This window comes from Diplotaxodon limnothrissa, linkage group LG8 (assembly GCF_057381915.1).
Source record: "Diplotaxodon limnothrissa isolate DT_005_m linkage group LG8, D_limnothrissa_male_GT1.1, whole genome shotgun sequence".
NCBI lineage: Eukaryota > Metazoa > Chordata > Actinopteri > Cichliformes > Cichlidae > Diplotaxodon > Diplotaxodon limnothrissa.
In genome coordinates this window covers 30,534,899-30,550,186 of record NC_140603.1, presented here as the reverse complement: position 1 = coordinate 30,550,186, position 15,288 = coordinate 30,534,899, and the positions used below count along the sequence as shown (strand labels likewise).

Below are 15,288 nucleotides of genomic sequence, written 5' to 3'. Positions count from 1 at the left end.
ACTGCAGAATAGAACAGTGTGTGAGTGTGTGTGAAGACAAATCTGCTCTCTGGAGACTGAAGCAACCACAAAACCACAAAGCTTTATTTAAAAAAAAAAAAAAAGTCCACTATCAAGAAACAAATCTGAAAAATAATTTCAGGGTCAGATTAGGGAGGAAACAGCAAGGCCACACGTTCAACACTCAGGTGTGAATCGATTTTTAATTACAGCAATAAAATGTCTCTGCTTCCTAAACAACTTCTCCTTGACCCATTTTACAGACAAAGCGACGCCATGAGAGACATCACAACGGGGACAATCTGTAGCTCTAATTAGTTACCCGCTACACCTGGCAGCTTGTCAGTCTTTCTCCAGCACCACTCGAAGAACTTCTGACAAACCATCCTACTTTGGCAAAACGTCCTACCATAAGTAGTTTATGCGCATTTCTGCTGTCACAGAGTAATTGCAGCACAAATATAAGTGGGTATGACGGTTTGCCACTTAACTTTGCCAATCAGTATGTTTCGAGCTCTTATTAACAAAGGTAGGACGATTTGCCACTAAATTTTAGCTGTTAGTATGCTTGTAGGTCACATTCACAAAGGATGGTTTGGCACTTAATTTTACCGGTCAGAGTATTTTTCTGGCTAAAATTCACAAAGGTAGTACGGGTCGCCACTTCATTTCGTGTTGTGCGCATGCGCAGAAACAACGGGTAGGATGGTTTGTCAGGTAGGATGGTTTCCCAGAACACCGGCTCACTGTTTTTCACCAACACATCTACTTTCATGTATTTTAATCCCAACGAGCTTTCCTTAAACTTAAGTTTAATTACCAAGTCCTTATTTGCTTTTTCCATGATGACCGATATCTCGAGGTGCTAACCGCTCTGACGTCTAACTCATTATTATTTTGATCTTGTGATTTACAAAAACAATTACCAAAAGCAGAACTCACATTCTGCCCGATAAAGCCCCATCCACATGTAAAGTAGTTCGTTTTTACCTCAGGCTGTAGCTGTGTAGAGAACCCTTTGATGCTTTCCACCCCTTCACATGCCTATCAGCATTATTCTTCACTCCCATTGGCAGTTGTGTGAATTCCTTGCCTTAAAGCTGGGATATTTTTCACTCTGGTCCACTTTGTGTCACTAACAGTTATATCGTCATTGCTACGAGTTCCTTGGTTTTGACACTGTGGTATCTGGCCACCATGTTGCTGTCACTGTCTTCTTCTGTGGAAGCCCATCTAGGGTTAGGCACACAGAGACCTCAGAGCAGTATTGATGCAGTCTGTGTTTTAAGGCACCAAGGCCACAGGACACTTTATGTTTAGTCTGACAGATGAACAGTATTTGCACATTCCCACTGCACTGTCTTGTGTCTGTATCATCCTGTTCTGACTAGTGTTGAACGGTCTTGTCTTGTTTATTTGTGCAATTTTTTGCACATTGGACTTCATGTAGTCTTGTGTTTGTCCGTTATATGTCATGTGTAGCACCAGGGTCTCATTTAACTCTGTACTGTACCACTTAACGTGGTTGAAATGACAATAAAAGCCACTCGACTATGTGACACCACAGGATCAGAACACGGTAGAACCAATGAGATGCTCAGTGGATGAGGAACATGTGTTTGGAGAAGAACTGTTGTAGCAACTGTAACTGTTATAAAACTCATCTCAACTATGCTAAACTGTGCACTGACACTGGTTAAATCATCGTCTCCTCACCCAGATTCTTCTGAAACATCAAACATGAAGGATTCCTTTGGGTATCCGTCGTGGCTGTGCACTCAGGTCATCTGGATTACTAATGTTTCCAGGGGAAAAGCAGAAGGCTCAACTGCTTGATTTACACATTATTTTAAATCCTAATAGGAGATTCTTACACCTGATGGACATGCAAGAAAAGGGCAGAGTAAAGGGTAACACTCGCTGACTCAGCGTTGGCTGTAATGTCTGTGCATTATGGTCTGACAGATTTATGTTGCTAATAAGAGGTAAGAAAAAAAAATCACGTCCTCCTTATAAAGAATGCATAAAGGAGTGAGCTGAATGAAAAGAAAATAACCACCCACATAACAGTCTGAGGATTACGAGCATTTGAAGAGATTAACAAGGATAAAAATACGATGAAGCTCTTTGCCTTTGTTATCAAAGCAGGCAAAGTTTCATTTTAAACCTGAACATCGTTTAACCCTTGTATGGTGTTCGGGTCTGTGAGACCCGTGTTCAGTTTTTTTCAAAAGAAAAATTAAACAATTAATTATTTTTTCACGTGTAAATGTGTTGTGTCTTTCCACTCACTCCACTTGATTATAACTGATTTATTTATAACATTTTATATAAAAGAAAAACGAGAAGCACATTAATTCATAAATGTGATCTAACAAAGGTAAAGGGAAAAAATTAACCATGTTTGCTGTTCATATGTCTTGTAATTGGGATGAAGTAAACATCTGTTGAGTAATTTAACATAAAATTGTTTGATAGTGTTAATTTGGAAAGCCAAAACTCTAGCGGGTCCACCAGACCCATGAACACTGGCTGAGTAACAAAAATACGAACACCACACAAGGGTTAAAAGTCAAATCCACACAAAAACGACGTTAACAATGATGTTTATGACATTAAAGCTCAGAACTATCGAGTATGGTCCATGTAACGTTTTCCATTCCCACCATGTCTGAGCTAACAAGCTAACCTGGAGCTAGTTTATTTCATACGCTTTGTTGGTAGTTTCCCCCCCAACACCACTCACATTATAAGTTATACACCCTGACCAGTTAATAGCCTGTACCCCCATTTTTCTGTCTGTTTAGAGACTTGCAAGGCATCTTTCATCCATTTGTTCATTTAGGGCACTCAGCATGCTGGTTTCGCCTCCGTCTGCCCCAATTTCATGGCGATGGAAGACTGTTGGACGTGCCAGGAGCCGGATGGTGTGGAAGCATGACTGAGTTGGAAGCAGGGTTTGGGTGATAGGGTAAAATGGTAATCCTCATATTTTTAGAACAATTGTGTTTCACCAAGCAACAGATGAAACCAGGTTGTTTTCCTCTCACACGCCTGAAAACCTCAAGCTGCAGCTACGTCCACAGATGGAGATATTCACTCTGAAGCCGTGATGGTTGGATGTTCCAGCGGACGCTGCCTAAGTGTGAGTCGCTTCAAGTGCTGGTGTCAAAGTTAGGATTTTATCTCAGGACCTGATCAATTTGCATGGCCAGTAGAGGGTTTCGCCCATCATCATTTAAATGTTGTTGACACCAAGTCACTGCGAATCGCTAACGTGGACTCTGATTCAGAATTCTGACCAATACCGTCTGTGTTTTAAATGCAAGCTGAGGCACACTGTACATGCATATGGTAGTGACTTTTCAATGACATTGTAAGAAAAATAGTTGAATTTATTATTCTTTATGACTCCAGTGGGATCAGAGTTTGTAAAATGAACATCATGTTTTATTAAATAAGACCTGAAACTCCTGACTGAGACTCAACTCACCAGGAAAGAGTTAAGGTCAAAAAATGTGTTTGCTTTATGCGTGCGCTCCTCCAGAAACTAAAATTATTTATGCAGCGTTCCTCAGTGTCAATCACTGCACCGCTGATATGTCAGAAGATCAAAGTCTGAGGATCCTCTCCAGTTCTGACGCAGTGTGCTCCAATTAGACCGCCTCTCGTGGCTAAAAATGTCTGACAGCTTGATTGTAGACGATGCAATCATGAAAACAGATGATTAATAAACAGAGCACACTGAAGTATTTCACTGCTGTTCAAGATGTTGGAGGCAAATAAGGAAAAAACACAAAAACTGTTATCAGTAGTGCACGAGGCATGAAAAGTCAAGCTCCTTGTGCTGATTGATCCATGAAGCTTTCCAAGCTGTTCTGGAATCTTTGTTTTCAGTTTTTGCTTATTGTGCAGAAAATGCCTTAAAATTCCTCAGTTTCCAGAATTGTCAGACATTCTGTGTCCTGATGTCACTGCAAGGTGTTGATGCCAATATGCTAGCTAAGCTGTTGCACGCAGACCATATGCTGTCAGTGTGTGTTGCTCTCCAATGTTGAGCACTGGTCTCGTGGCGGTTTCACATCCTCCAATCAAAGCCAACCTGACTGTTGGCACAAGAGTCCGGACAAGCAAACATCCACTGAGATCCTAATAAGTGTAAATTCATCCAGTGTCTGTGCATCATCCTCTCACAAAAAGATGGAACATGACAGGCGCGAATGGAAAAGTCGTTTGGTGTGATTTTCTCTTATCTTTATGTTTCTTGCTCGGCTGGTTAAACAGCACATGTCCCCTAACGTTCAGTATTCCATCTAGAAAAAAGAAAATCTGAAACATTTCATGACATGACAGGATATTTTTACCTTAAAGACTGGTCTGTTAATTTATCCTGAAATCATCAAATGTAAAGTCTGACATTAAAACTAATTAGGAGTAAAAACATGTCCTGTGTGTCTGAAAAGCCCAATCCTCATAGACCGAGGTACCAAAGAAAAGATGCATGTAGCCATTACAAGGGCATTACAAGAGTGTTTTTGCCTTGTTTGTTAGAAACTGGATGTCACAATGAGGAGTGGATCTGGCAGAAAAACTTAAGGACACTCCATCAGCTTCATCTGCTGATAAGTTGTGATTGAAAAGTCATTAGCCAGTGTTTTTGTTTCCTCTTTTTCTCCTTCTAACAATCACTATAGCTGAGAATTAACTCACGCTGCAATCTGTACAACCTCCAACTAGTGACTGAGGCCAAAACAATAGTTTCCCATAGACTTCCAAAGGTTCTTGCAACCAAAGAACTGCTGGTTATTCAAATAAATGCAGGTTGACAACAACAGCGAGCAGAATCTTGAGCTTCCAGGTTTACCTGAGGACAGACATGCACAAAATGTACATGACTTTTCAGCCCAGCTTCCAGCCTCAGCTGAAACGGTCATTTCCTACTAGTCACACTGCATTAGCAGTTTTTTTCCTGTTTAGTATTTGCTGGCTGCTGACTGTACTATCCTGACCCTGCGCAGGCCTCAGGAGACGGTGAACAGACTGAAGGCGTTGAGGAAGTGCATGCTGCACGTCGATATCAGTGGCTACAGCCAGCCGATGTGTAAAACTGAAAGCCCGATGGGTTTTTTCCCTGAGATGTATGAAATATTTCTGCATGTCGACTGTGAATGCATGCGTGACTCAAACCCTGTGGGGCTGGTCTGTGACTCATTATTCATGTTTTCACATGCTCGCAGTTAAACAATAGGGAGGAGCTTCAGTAGACTGCATAAGTACAGCTCTATCTGCTGTATACTGTGTTGCGTACATGTTAATGGCCTCTCTTTATACCCATCATTTTCTGAAAGCTATATTTTCACCCCGACTCCATTAAGTGACCCCACTGGGCACTTTCAACATGCTGGGCACTTTCCAAAGGCTGCTGTTCACTATAAATTTACATACCAAGAGCTGGAATAATGGTGATTATCTATTAAAGCGTAACCTGGTTTCGAGTGCACCAGCCGTCTGCCTCACGGCAAAATTAGCAGGAACCTTTAACATCTGCAGCATGTGAGGGTGACAGAGTGACTACATGAGGGTGGAGGCAATATTCATCCACCCACATCAGGGCCGCTAAAAATTTATTCTATATACGCAGTGATGTAGTGTTAGCAACATGTAAGGTGCTCAGTGTTAGAGATGAATTGAAGGAAAATTGTCTGCATTTTACCATATTTACTTTTTAAAAATGGAAATTCAGGAGATTCTACATTAGGGAGTTTTTTTTACTCTAAATATTTTAATGTTTTTCTCTTAAAGTTGTTTTTTCCCTGCCAATGATGAAATATTCCAGCAACCAGTGTTTTTACACCATGTGAAAGAATTTTTGTACTTTTTATTTTAAATCATATGTATGGAAGCCAGTTTCTGCCACTTCAAAAAAAAAAAAAAAAAAAAAAAAAAAAAAAAAAGTATCCATAACTCGAAATTTCGGCTCATTGACTTTTGAGAAAAGCAACTCTTAGCAGTAATCTACATGAATGATGTCATTTTCTCTTTCTCAAAATTTTGAGTTAATAAGTTGTTGTTTTTTTTAAGTGGCGGAAACGGGCCTCCATAGCCATGTATATGTAGTCATAGAACAAATATTCCAGGTTTTTAATGATCAGTGATTAATGGATGTTTATTTTTCTCAGAAGTGTTTTTTTGTTTTGTTTTTTTAGTTATTCTCCTTGTTTCTTTTTCTGTGAATTTATATTTTTCCTCAAATTTATCCGGTTTAATCTTGTAAATTTCCAAAACTGTTTCTTTTCTCTGTCAACTTGTGAGCTTTAAGTTTAGTTTGAGTTTTATTGTGAAATCATTTTTTTTAGTTCAACAAGTTCATCATTGAAAAAAAGTTTGCTGACCTACACAAGCTCTGTTAGAATTGAGCTAAATATCACTTCAGGCTCTTTACAGTTATTCACTTCAAGGTTTATGAGCACAGTGCTGCCCATTATTGATTAAAGGAGTCATTTTTTTTACGGTGCATATTTTTCCTGCCTGTCCTTCAGATTTAAAGGGATTAAATATTTTTTACCCTAAATGGCTCCACTGTTGTTCAGTGTTAACAATGTTAACTTTAACAAATGAGTGGTACCATTCAAAGATAGAAATAAGAGACGGGGAAAATAATGATGTGCACTTGGCAAGCAGAACAGATACAGTCAGTCTATGGTCTCTTGTGTTTGTATGCACATCCATAAAGCTACAGATGACTCGAAGTAATTGAAAAAACTTGTTTGGGTGAACCCTTTGAGAATACCCGCCCAATAATGCTGCTGGGACAGGCAATAATGCGAGCGACTCTGAAAGGTTTGTTATGTCTCCGGATTCTCTGGAAAGATCCCCGTGCACCTCGGCATATCAATTGTCTGCTCATCATGCAAATAAAGTCGCACTGCGAGTGTGGGAAAGAGTATGAGAAAGCACAAGAGGAAGAGAGCGGGTGAGAGAGCGAAGTGTACGACTGGCTGCAGGAGGCAGGAGGTTGGCTGGCTGGTCGCCTCTTTGCTTTACTAATGAGCAGCTCATTTATATGAAGCAAAGAGTTCCTGCAGCGAGAGCGACACAGAGAAATCCGGTGGGAGAGGAAAGGGGGAGAAAAGAGTGAGGGGCAAAAGAGGGAAAACGGGGGAGGGAGAGGCAGATGAGAGATTCACAAAGGAGGCATACTAGAAGAGGAGGAATAATGAGACGGTCATGGGCTGAAGGAAAAGATGGAGACCACACTCTGCCATCTAAAGCCACTAATGGATAAGGAAAGCCCAGACAAGCATTTTCAGATCATTCTCCAGGCAGCACAGAAACGGACATTTCATGTGTGTTTCATAGTCATGACGAGCAGAAGTCACAGTTTTCAAAAAGCTGCAAATTAGAAAGAGGCCTGAGCTCTGCAGATGATTGCTGAAAGGGTCGGCTGTTTGCGGGAGCAAAAACAGAGCAAACATTATGCTTTCTTGCTTACTTGGCTCGGTGTGGACACGGTGAAGTCATAAATGATTCAGCTGAAATCTCAGGACCACCATTAAAAGGCTTTGACAGCTGAGAGCAGGACTTTCCCCGGACCGACGGTGATTCTGTGGCGTTCATGTGGGTTCACTGTGAGTGAACTTTTCACTTTGCTTCTACACACCGTCCCAAGAGCTCCGGAACAAAGCGATCGAGATGCGATTAAATGCAGACTTTCAGTTTTAATCAAAGGGGTTTAACAGAAGTAATTAAACCCCAATGAGCTGCACATGTTTAATGCATGCTCAGAAGTAACTGGACAGTTGACCAATGAGTCATTTCAGTGTGTAGTTATGCTGCTGTCCAAATACAAATACTGAGTCAGTCCCCACAGCCTCCCAAAATGTCTCCCTGCTCAGGATTTAAGTTGGTGTTGGGGACAAATTTAGAGAAGAGTTAGGGTGTAGCTGCTTTGATTTACAGGTGGATGCTAACCACTAAACCATGTGTGCCTTTAGACTTTGTAGCAGGATTATCTACCCTCTAGTATTTTGTTACTACTTACCAGATTTCCCCGACTTTTATTATCCAGAAAGTCCTCTTTACTTTGCTTTATTTGATTCATATGAATATTTGTTGCTGATTTTGCGACTGTTAGTCGGACCGGTTTAACGTCAGACAATATTTTCACGGCCCGGCCTTTGAGGTGTCGCAGACAAATACAACTAAATAAAACGATATGACCGAGACAAAAACTGTGGCATTCTGTAAATATAATAATAAACGAGAATTCACTGTAACTTTATTAGCAGTGTCCTCCTGAAATGCGCCAACAACACTGAGAGTAACATCCTCCTCTCTGCCCCTTAATGCTCTCTGGTCGCTATGGTAACTCGTAATAAGACACACAGCTACAACCCTGGAAAAGACCCAGGGAAACCGAGTTAACGATAAAAACGCCCGGTACCAATCGACTCACGGACCGGTACCGGGTTGGGGGCGGCTGCTGTACACCACTTTGATCAGCAACTCTACAGCTGCTCAGAATGATGTAAAATGGTACAGACGAGTATGTGTTATGTATCATGTGTGACAGATATAAGACTGCTGTCAAGTTAAGAAATGCAAGTTTGTATATAATAATGCCCTTACTGCACTTTCCCCATTTCTTTCTCAGAAATGGAGCCGTGTATATTCCTGTTTTTCACTCATCTGTCTGATGCTGCTGTTTGTTTGTTCCCCGCTCTCCATCAGTTCCTCTGCGTGCGTCGTGCTGTCTGGATAGTTATTGCTTCACTTGCATTTATTGTCTTCTGTATATAAGCGATGGCGTGTTACGCTGTGTCGCCTCAGTATAAAAGCCATTCAAAGTAAATGACTTTTAAAATGTGTTTTGCTGTACCGCAGTAACACTTGTGCTCTTCGGGGGGCTTCTACCAACAATGATTCATGAACATCCACCTCGGCTGTTTGCTCCTGCCTCTGAGAGGTTAATAAATCAGAAGAACGCGGGGCGACCGGGACCGCGCCGTCCGAGCCTCGCTGAGGTGATGACTCCATCTTGCTGATAATTGCACTGTTTAACCAGCGGGGCATGTTCTGGATAATTGGAAGCACTTGCCTGCAAAGCTGCGGCAATAGCTAAGCGGCGAGGTAATTCTTACAGTGTATTCTTCAAGGCTTAATCGCTTTCATCTCATTCTCTTTCTCGATGTTTCTCACAGAGGATCTCGTAAACACAAACGAAAGCGCCCTGGGCAGGAAGGACGGCGCGGTGGCTCATCTCAGACCTGGTAGGACTGTTGCATCACCTGATTCTGCTGAGTCACTAAAAATGATCATTTCAGAAGACACAATTATTCATCCCCAGAACATCTTTGAGTGCACGCCGTTTGGACTAGCTAGCTGAGAAACACTAATACAGGTCATCATTGTGTAGAGTCATACTCTTCTTTCATAAATAAAGATGATGATGATGAACCTTTATCTGAATGAAGCTTACTGTTGTGATATCATGTGACTCAGTGTACATGCCCACACTTTCACCATGATGTGTCTCAGAGTCAAAATTCTTTGTTTTAATCACATTCAGAGAAATTTTGTGTCTCTTTTCTCTACTCTGATCTACTTCCTGATCATCCATCTTCAGCTCATCTAGTTCAGGGTCAAGGAGAGCTGGAGCCTTCCCAGCGACAAGAGGTGGAGTACATCTAAGACAGGTCCTGATCTCAAGGCTTCAAAGAGCACGTCTGAGTTTCTGTATGTTTAAAGTACTTAAATACTTTGATACTGGCAGATGGACGTGTGTGTGTCAGACACTCATCCTCTATTCCTGCACATAAGAACCATGTAAAAACTCACTTCCACTACTTTATGTGATGTCACTATTTATGTTCTATAAATGTATCCAGTGGTGCTTCCAAATCTGCAAATGGTAAATATCTCGTTTGACAGAGCTACAATTACAACATCTGGCAGGTTCCATCCGACTAAAGCAGAATCAATTAGTTGATTAATAATTACTCACTTGACAGAACTCGAGGAGTCGATTACCAAAAAAAATCTTTTGTAATCTGGCTTCTGACTGTTATATTTTACTATTCATCTGCGTCTCACAGGCCTAATAACTGGATAAATAACTGAGAATATAACATGCCGATTGGTAACACTTGTATTTTATATTTAATTTTGCTTCTTCATTCGAAAGAATAACTTGAATTCCTCATGTACTGTAGTTTAAATACTTCAGTCCAACAGAACAGTGCTGCAAATAAACCATAAATGCCAAAAAAAAATTCATTACATCTTTTAGAATTAAGCTCCAGATGGTTACCTGACTGTTTGAAGCCCAGATGAGGTGATGTGTTGCTTTGTATGTTCTTTGTTGATATCTTGAGCTCCAGCTGTAACACTTTGACGTCTTTCTTTAGTATGTCAAGACAGGTCCGGCTGGGGCTCTTATCAGTTTGCCACACTGGTTGCTAAAAATGTCTGAAAGAGACAGGAAATGACCTCAACCTCATCTACCTATCCGCCCAGAGCATTTTCATCTCCATGTGGCAAAGAGAGGCTGCAAGGCAAACAACGAGGACATGAAGTGTATCAACACAAGAACAGAGATGTGCTTTCTTCTAAAGTGAGCCAAGTCTCAGAAAACAAAACATCAAACAAACTCTTTATCTGCAATCTCCTACACCACAGAGTTAAAGTCAAACCAATTTCCAAGTCCCTCACCGCCACCATCCACTCAACCCCCTTCAGCAGTGTTAAATCCAGATGCTTGAAAAATCGCAGCAAACCACTCTGTAAATCTCATCTGTCATGTTTGTGCCAGAGCAGATCTGTCAGAAGCATCGTGGGCCTCTGATCCACTCCCCCCACGAAGCCCTTCCCTCCCGCTGGGAAGCAGAAGAGCGTGTCATCACTGTAAATAAAGACGGTCCACCATCCAAATAAATGAACTGGGTGTTTCTGCTGGAATCAAAACAAATCCTTCTGGCAGGCCAAGTAATAATCACCAGACTGTAAAATGACTGTGCAGCAAGCCAGCAGCCAGTTACAGAGCATGACGTAAGCTTTTTATTTATTTATTGGAATATTTTGTGTCCCATCATGAGATTCTCACTGCCTTCATCTCAAACGCGAGACAGTCCCTGAGCTGGGTGGACCGAGTTACACAGCTTTAGTCCCTGGTGCGGCTTACAAGATTTAGAAAATACCCTTCTGGTCCTGCTCAAGGCACTTTCTAGTAACAAGTCCATGTGTGTTTGCAGAGCCTACGCAGGTGAAAGGTTGCTGCGATTACAGCAAAATGTAAAAACACCTTTAAAAAGCAATATTCGTGGCACCTAGAGGTTAAAGCCCAGTGTTTCCAAAGGTGTAAGTAACAGCGTTTGTACTTTCATTCTTCACAGTCACACAACACCACGACGTTGCCCTGCTTCACCTCAGATTTTGGAGATCTGCTTCAATAATATTCATCATTTGTATAATTCCCACTAAAGCCAAAAAGGCAGCTGTTACTAAGTAACCAACAGCTAAACTGAAAACCGTTCACATCAAAGAGAAAATGAATAATTCCTGAGGCCCCTACACAACACGACCTCTGAAGGTGTCCTGTGATCTGGCACTAAGACATGTCTGCAGGTACTGTGATGGCAGGGCTCCCCAGGATCTGTCATTCACACCCTTCTGATTCACAGTCCATCTGGTCCGACATGCAATGCTGTGTTGCTTCTATTTTCAAGGGCACAGCGGCAGCACCTTCGAGGACCCAGTGACGAGCCACGGCACCGCTGTGACTTGCTCCACAAACATCACCGTATCCTTACTTTGTACACTTCAAATCCATCAGAAAATTAGTTTCAAGTTAACCCACCTATCTAACGAACCCACAGTGGGTGGTAATGGAAACTTCAGACAGGCTTTGGAAAGATGTACCTATACTTTAAAACAGTGCTTTTGGGCAAAGTTGGGCCCCTACAGTATTGTTATGTGCCAATTAAGCTGTGGAAAGGATGCATTGTATCAGCAGCTGTTACACAGACAACCCACGCAGCTCATTATTTTTCTAACAGTCTCACCCTTACAGTTCCTCACTGCCAGCACCACCAACCGTAGCACCACCACCTCCACCACCACGTCGTCTCCCCTGCCTTTCATCGCCTACAGATATTATATGCCAGCTGGGTGGCTGCTGTTTTAAATAAGGCAATTGTGGTTTTGATCCTAGCTTGTTAACACTTTGAGTGGCCCCGGCCATCACAGTATTAAACCCAATTGTGCCTGCTGTAGAAATTTGGCAAATTAAGCCCATTTAATTAGTTCAAGTGTTTAGTAGCTGCATGTGTGAAGTGAGAACAATGAGCTGTGGTTCACAGAGCCGGGACAGATCAACTGACTCAAGTAGAATTAAAAGGAAAAATGTATAATCCCCATTTGGCAGCGTTGCTTTCTTTCCTCACCTCTGTACAAACTCCTGGACATTCCCATCTGAATATCCTCGGTCACCGGCGACTTTAAAAGACAGAGCGTTACATTTATGTCCCCAATCAGAAATGACAAGCAGATGGCCCACTACTGATCTATGATACCACTGAAGCTCTTACTGCTGTCAGCCCATCTCCAGTTAGCTTTGACGAACAGAAAATATGAGCCCATTGCAGATCCTGCGGTCTTACGGCGGCTTGATGTAAATTCCCCACGTATGAGTGAGTTGGGCAGTTTAGGACAGGCCATTACGGCTATTGCTATTGACAGAACAGAGTTTATGGAGCAATGGTATTGGACCAAACTGTAGTCACAGACTGGAGGAGGAACCACGCGGAGATAATGGAGAGGCCCATTTACAAAGAATCTGCACAATAAAACATGAGAAGCTATGTGGGAAAATAAGCGTATTCACAATGTGGTGTCATGAAAAGATTTGTGTAAGTATCAAAGAAACTGGCATTTTGGGAGCTTGAAGCTCAAACAGACATAAAACATGGATGAAGTCGAACCCCATTCATTATTCATTCAAGAAAAAGTCAAGAGGACCATTTCTAATATTTTTCTTTTGGGTTTTACTTGAACGTGCAGCTTCTACTCAGCAGCTGACTGACTCCTTTTAAGCTCGTCACTGTCGAGTGCTGTCAGTATGGAATCCACTGACTTTATGAAAACGTGTGCATTTAGTGTTTACGGCTTTCTGGTTGGTCATGTGACATGGTTTTTACCTCCTATCAGTCTTTTGACTTGTATTTTTCACTTCCTTTTGATGCATCAAGACTTTTTTTATTTTATTTTAAAAAAAAACCTAAATAGGGTTGGGAGATGGGCTCCAATATATTCGTCCAATCGTCAATTGTTGTTTCAAGGGTGATTTATTTATTCACCCATGAGTAAGTTTGCTAATAATGATGGAGCTAATAGAAGCAGTCAACAGAAACACCCTCTTCATCTGCGAGCAAATGCCCCCACCTCAGAGTGCGCCCATATGCTTGTTGATGGAGCTGCAGAAGCTGGTGCTAGCCTAGCATACTCAGCCAGATAGTGGACACGTGCATGCTCATGCAAGTTAGTCGTGTTTGAGTACTTTGCTCACACTATACATCTGCACAAGCAGCACACCGCTTTGGTTACATCCTTAGGTTTACCTCTTTTATATTTGGTTTAAAGCCAAAGAAATCCCAAATTGGTGACTTAATTTTTTTAGTGCTGTCAGCGTTAACGCGTCATCATCACGACTAACACGATTAACAATTAACCCATCTGGAGCGCAGACTGACTCAAAATCCCAGAAATGTCTCTGGCTGTTGGTTCAAAGTTTGTTCATTGTGCGCTCTAGATGGGTTGAGTTAAAAATCGTAATCGCATTCAACACCGCATCAACGTGTTAATTTTTGGGGGGGAAAGTTCGTTCATCTATGTTTGGACTTCTTCTGTGTTGTAAACGCACAAATCAGTCAGTGCATGATTACATTGCTCCGCCCATCAAAAAGTCTGCGCATGCACGAATATATTGCCCATCGTTGATTATTGGACTGACAATTGTTGGTTGGAAAATTTTTACATATCGTCCAACCCTAGTATACAACCAATATCAAACCCTAGCTGGGTTGCCAGTGGCCTGGGGGATGTTGAGGGATGAATCCACTAACTACTTTCCATTGCACAAACTTCTAATAACTGAATAAAGGGTACATGTTTGCATTCATACCCAGAACTCAGAATATATCTGTGCTAAAGTCTGATGGATGCCTGTTGGCAGTAGTTTTTTCAACTGGTGTAGAGTTAGCTTTAGCTGAACGAGGCTAAGATAGCAGGTGGGTTAGCCCGGTCCTGTGTTTCTATGCAAAAAGAGCAAATTTGTGGCCAAATCTACAACACAATCAAACCGATAACTGCAGGAGTAAGACATCAGGAAACAGATTTTAGGGCACTCTTCCCAAACGTGAGCTGAAATCTCTGCAAATACAGTGAGAGTGAAGGGGCGTGACAAACTGCAGAAGCAAGGAGGTTGACAGGTTTGATTGAGCTTTAGGAGAAAGAGGGGGAAACAGAGGTAGGCAGAAAGAAGTTCAGCCAAAACGGAGACAAACTGACAGGATGCAAGCAGCCGAGCGACATCATCCGTTCTTTACTTGCTTTCTCGCCCTGCAGAAAGTCGAACTCACTCAGGGGAGGGCAAGTTGCAGATCTGACTCTTGAGGAGTCCCTGGAGATTAATAACAACCAGCTAGCTGCAGAGTAAAAGCCTCCATCACAGAATAAACAGATGGCACTTTGAATCAAGGATAATTTAGCTGTTATTATATTGTGCCATTGATAAACTACAAAAACAAGCTAATGGTGAGTAATTGCCATATGAAAGCAGAGCACGGAATGCTAATGAAGCCAGTTTGGGTGTTTCTGCGGAAGCCTTCGGTTTCTCTTGGGCTGTGTTTTCGGAGACAGAACTAACTGCTGGAATGGCTCTGTTCACTTTGACGACTTTCATTCCATAAATGAGATTTCGGCTGCTGTAAACGTGTCTCCATCTCCCACAAAATGATTGTTAGAATCAAAGTGGAGCCATTACAGGCTAGAAAAGGATTTATGGCCCATTTTAAGACCTTTGCATACAAACCTGTTATAGTTTACATGAGAAACGCATTAACGTTTATGAAATATTCACCTCTGGCTTTATGTGCTGTGTTTTTAGTGGGTGTTGGCTTTAAATTCAAATTTAACACTGATGACAAAAAAAGCTTTAAAAAAAAAAATAAAATTATCGCACAGCATTGTCAAGAGTTTAAAAGGATTTCCGTGTCATGGAACCGCAGGACGCTT

The 15,288-nt window shown here is 41.7% G+C and overlaps 1 protein-coding gene and 1 pseudogene across 1 annotated transcript in view; both read right to left on the bottom strand.

Annotated features, from left to right (window-relative positions):
• The window catches only part of LOC146627408 (uncharacterized), a 65,760-nt pseudogene extending 53,622 nt beyond the window's left edge, over positions 1 to 12,138 (bottom strand).
• LOC146627407 (glutamate receptor ionotropic, delta-1-like) overlaps positions 1 to 15,288 on the bottom strand; it is a 628,504-nt gene that overhangs the window by 583,321 nt on the left and 29,895 nt on the right. The window lies entirely within an intron of this gene.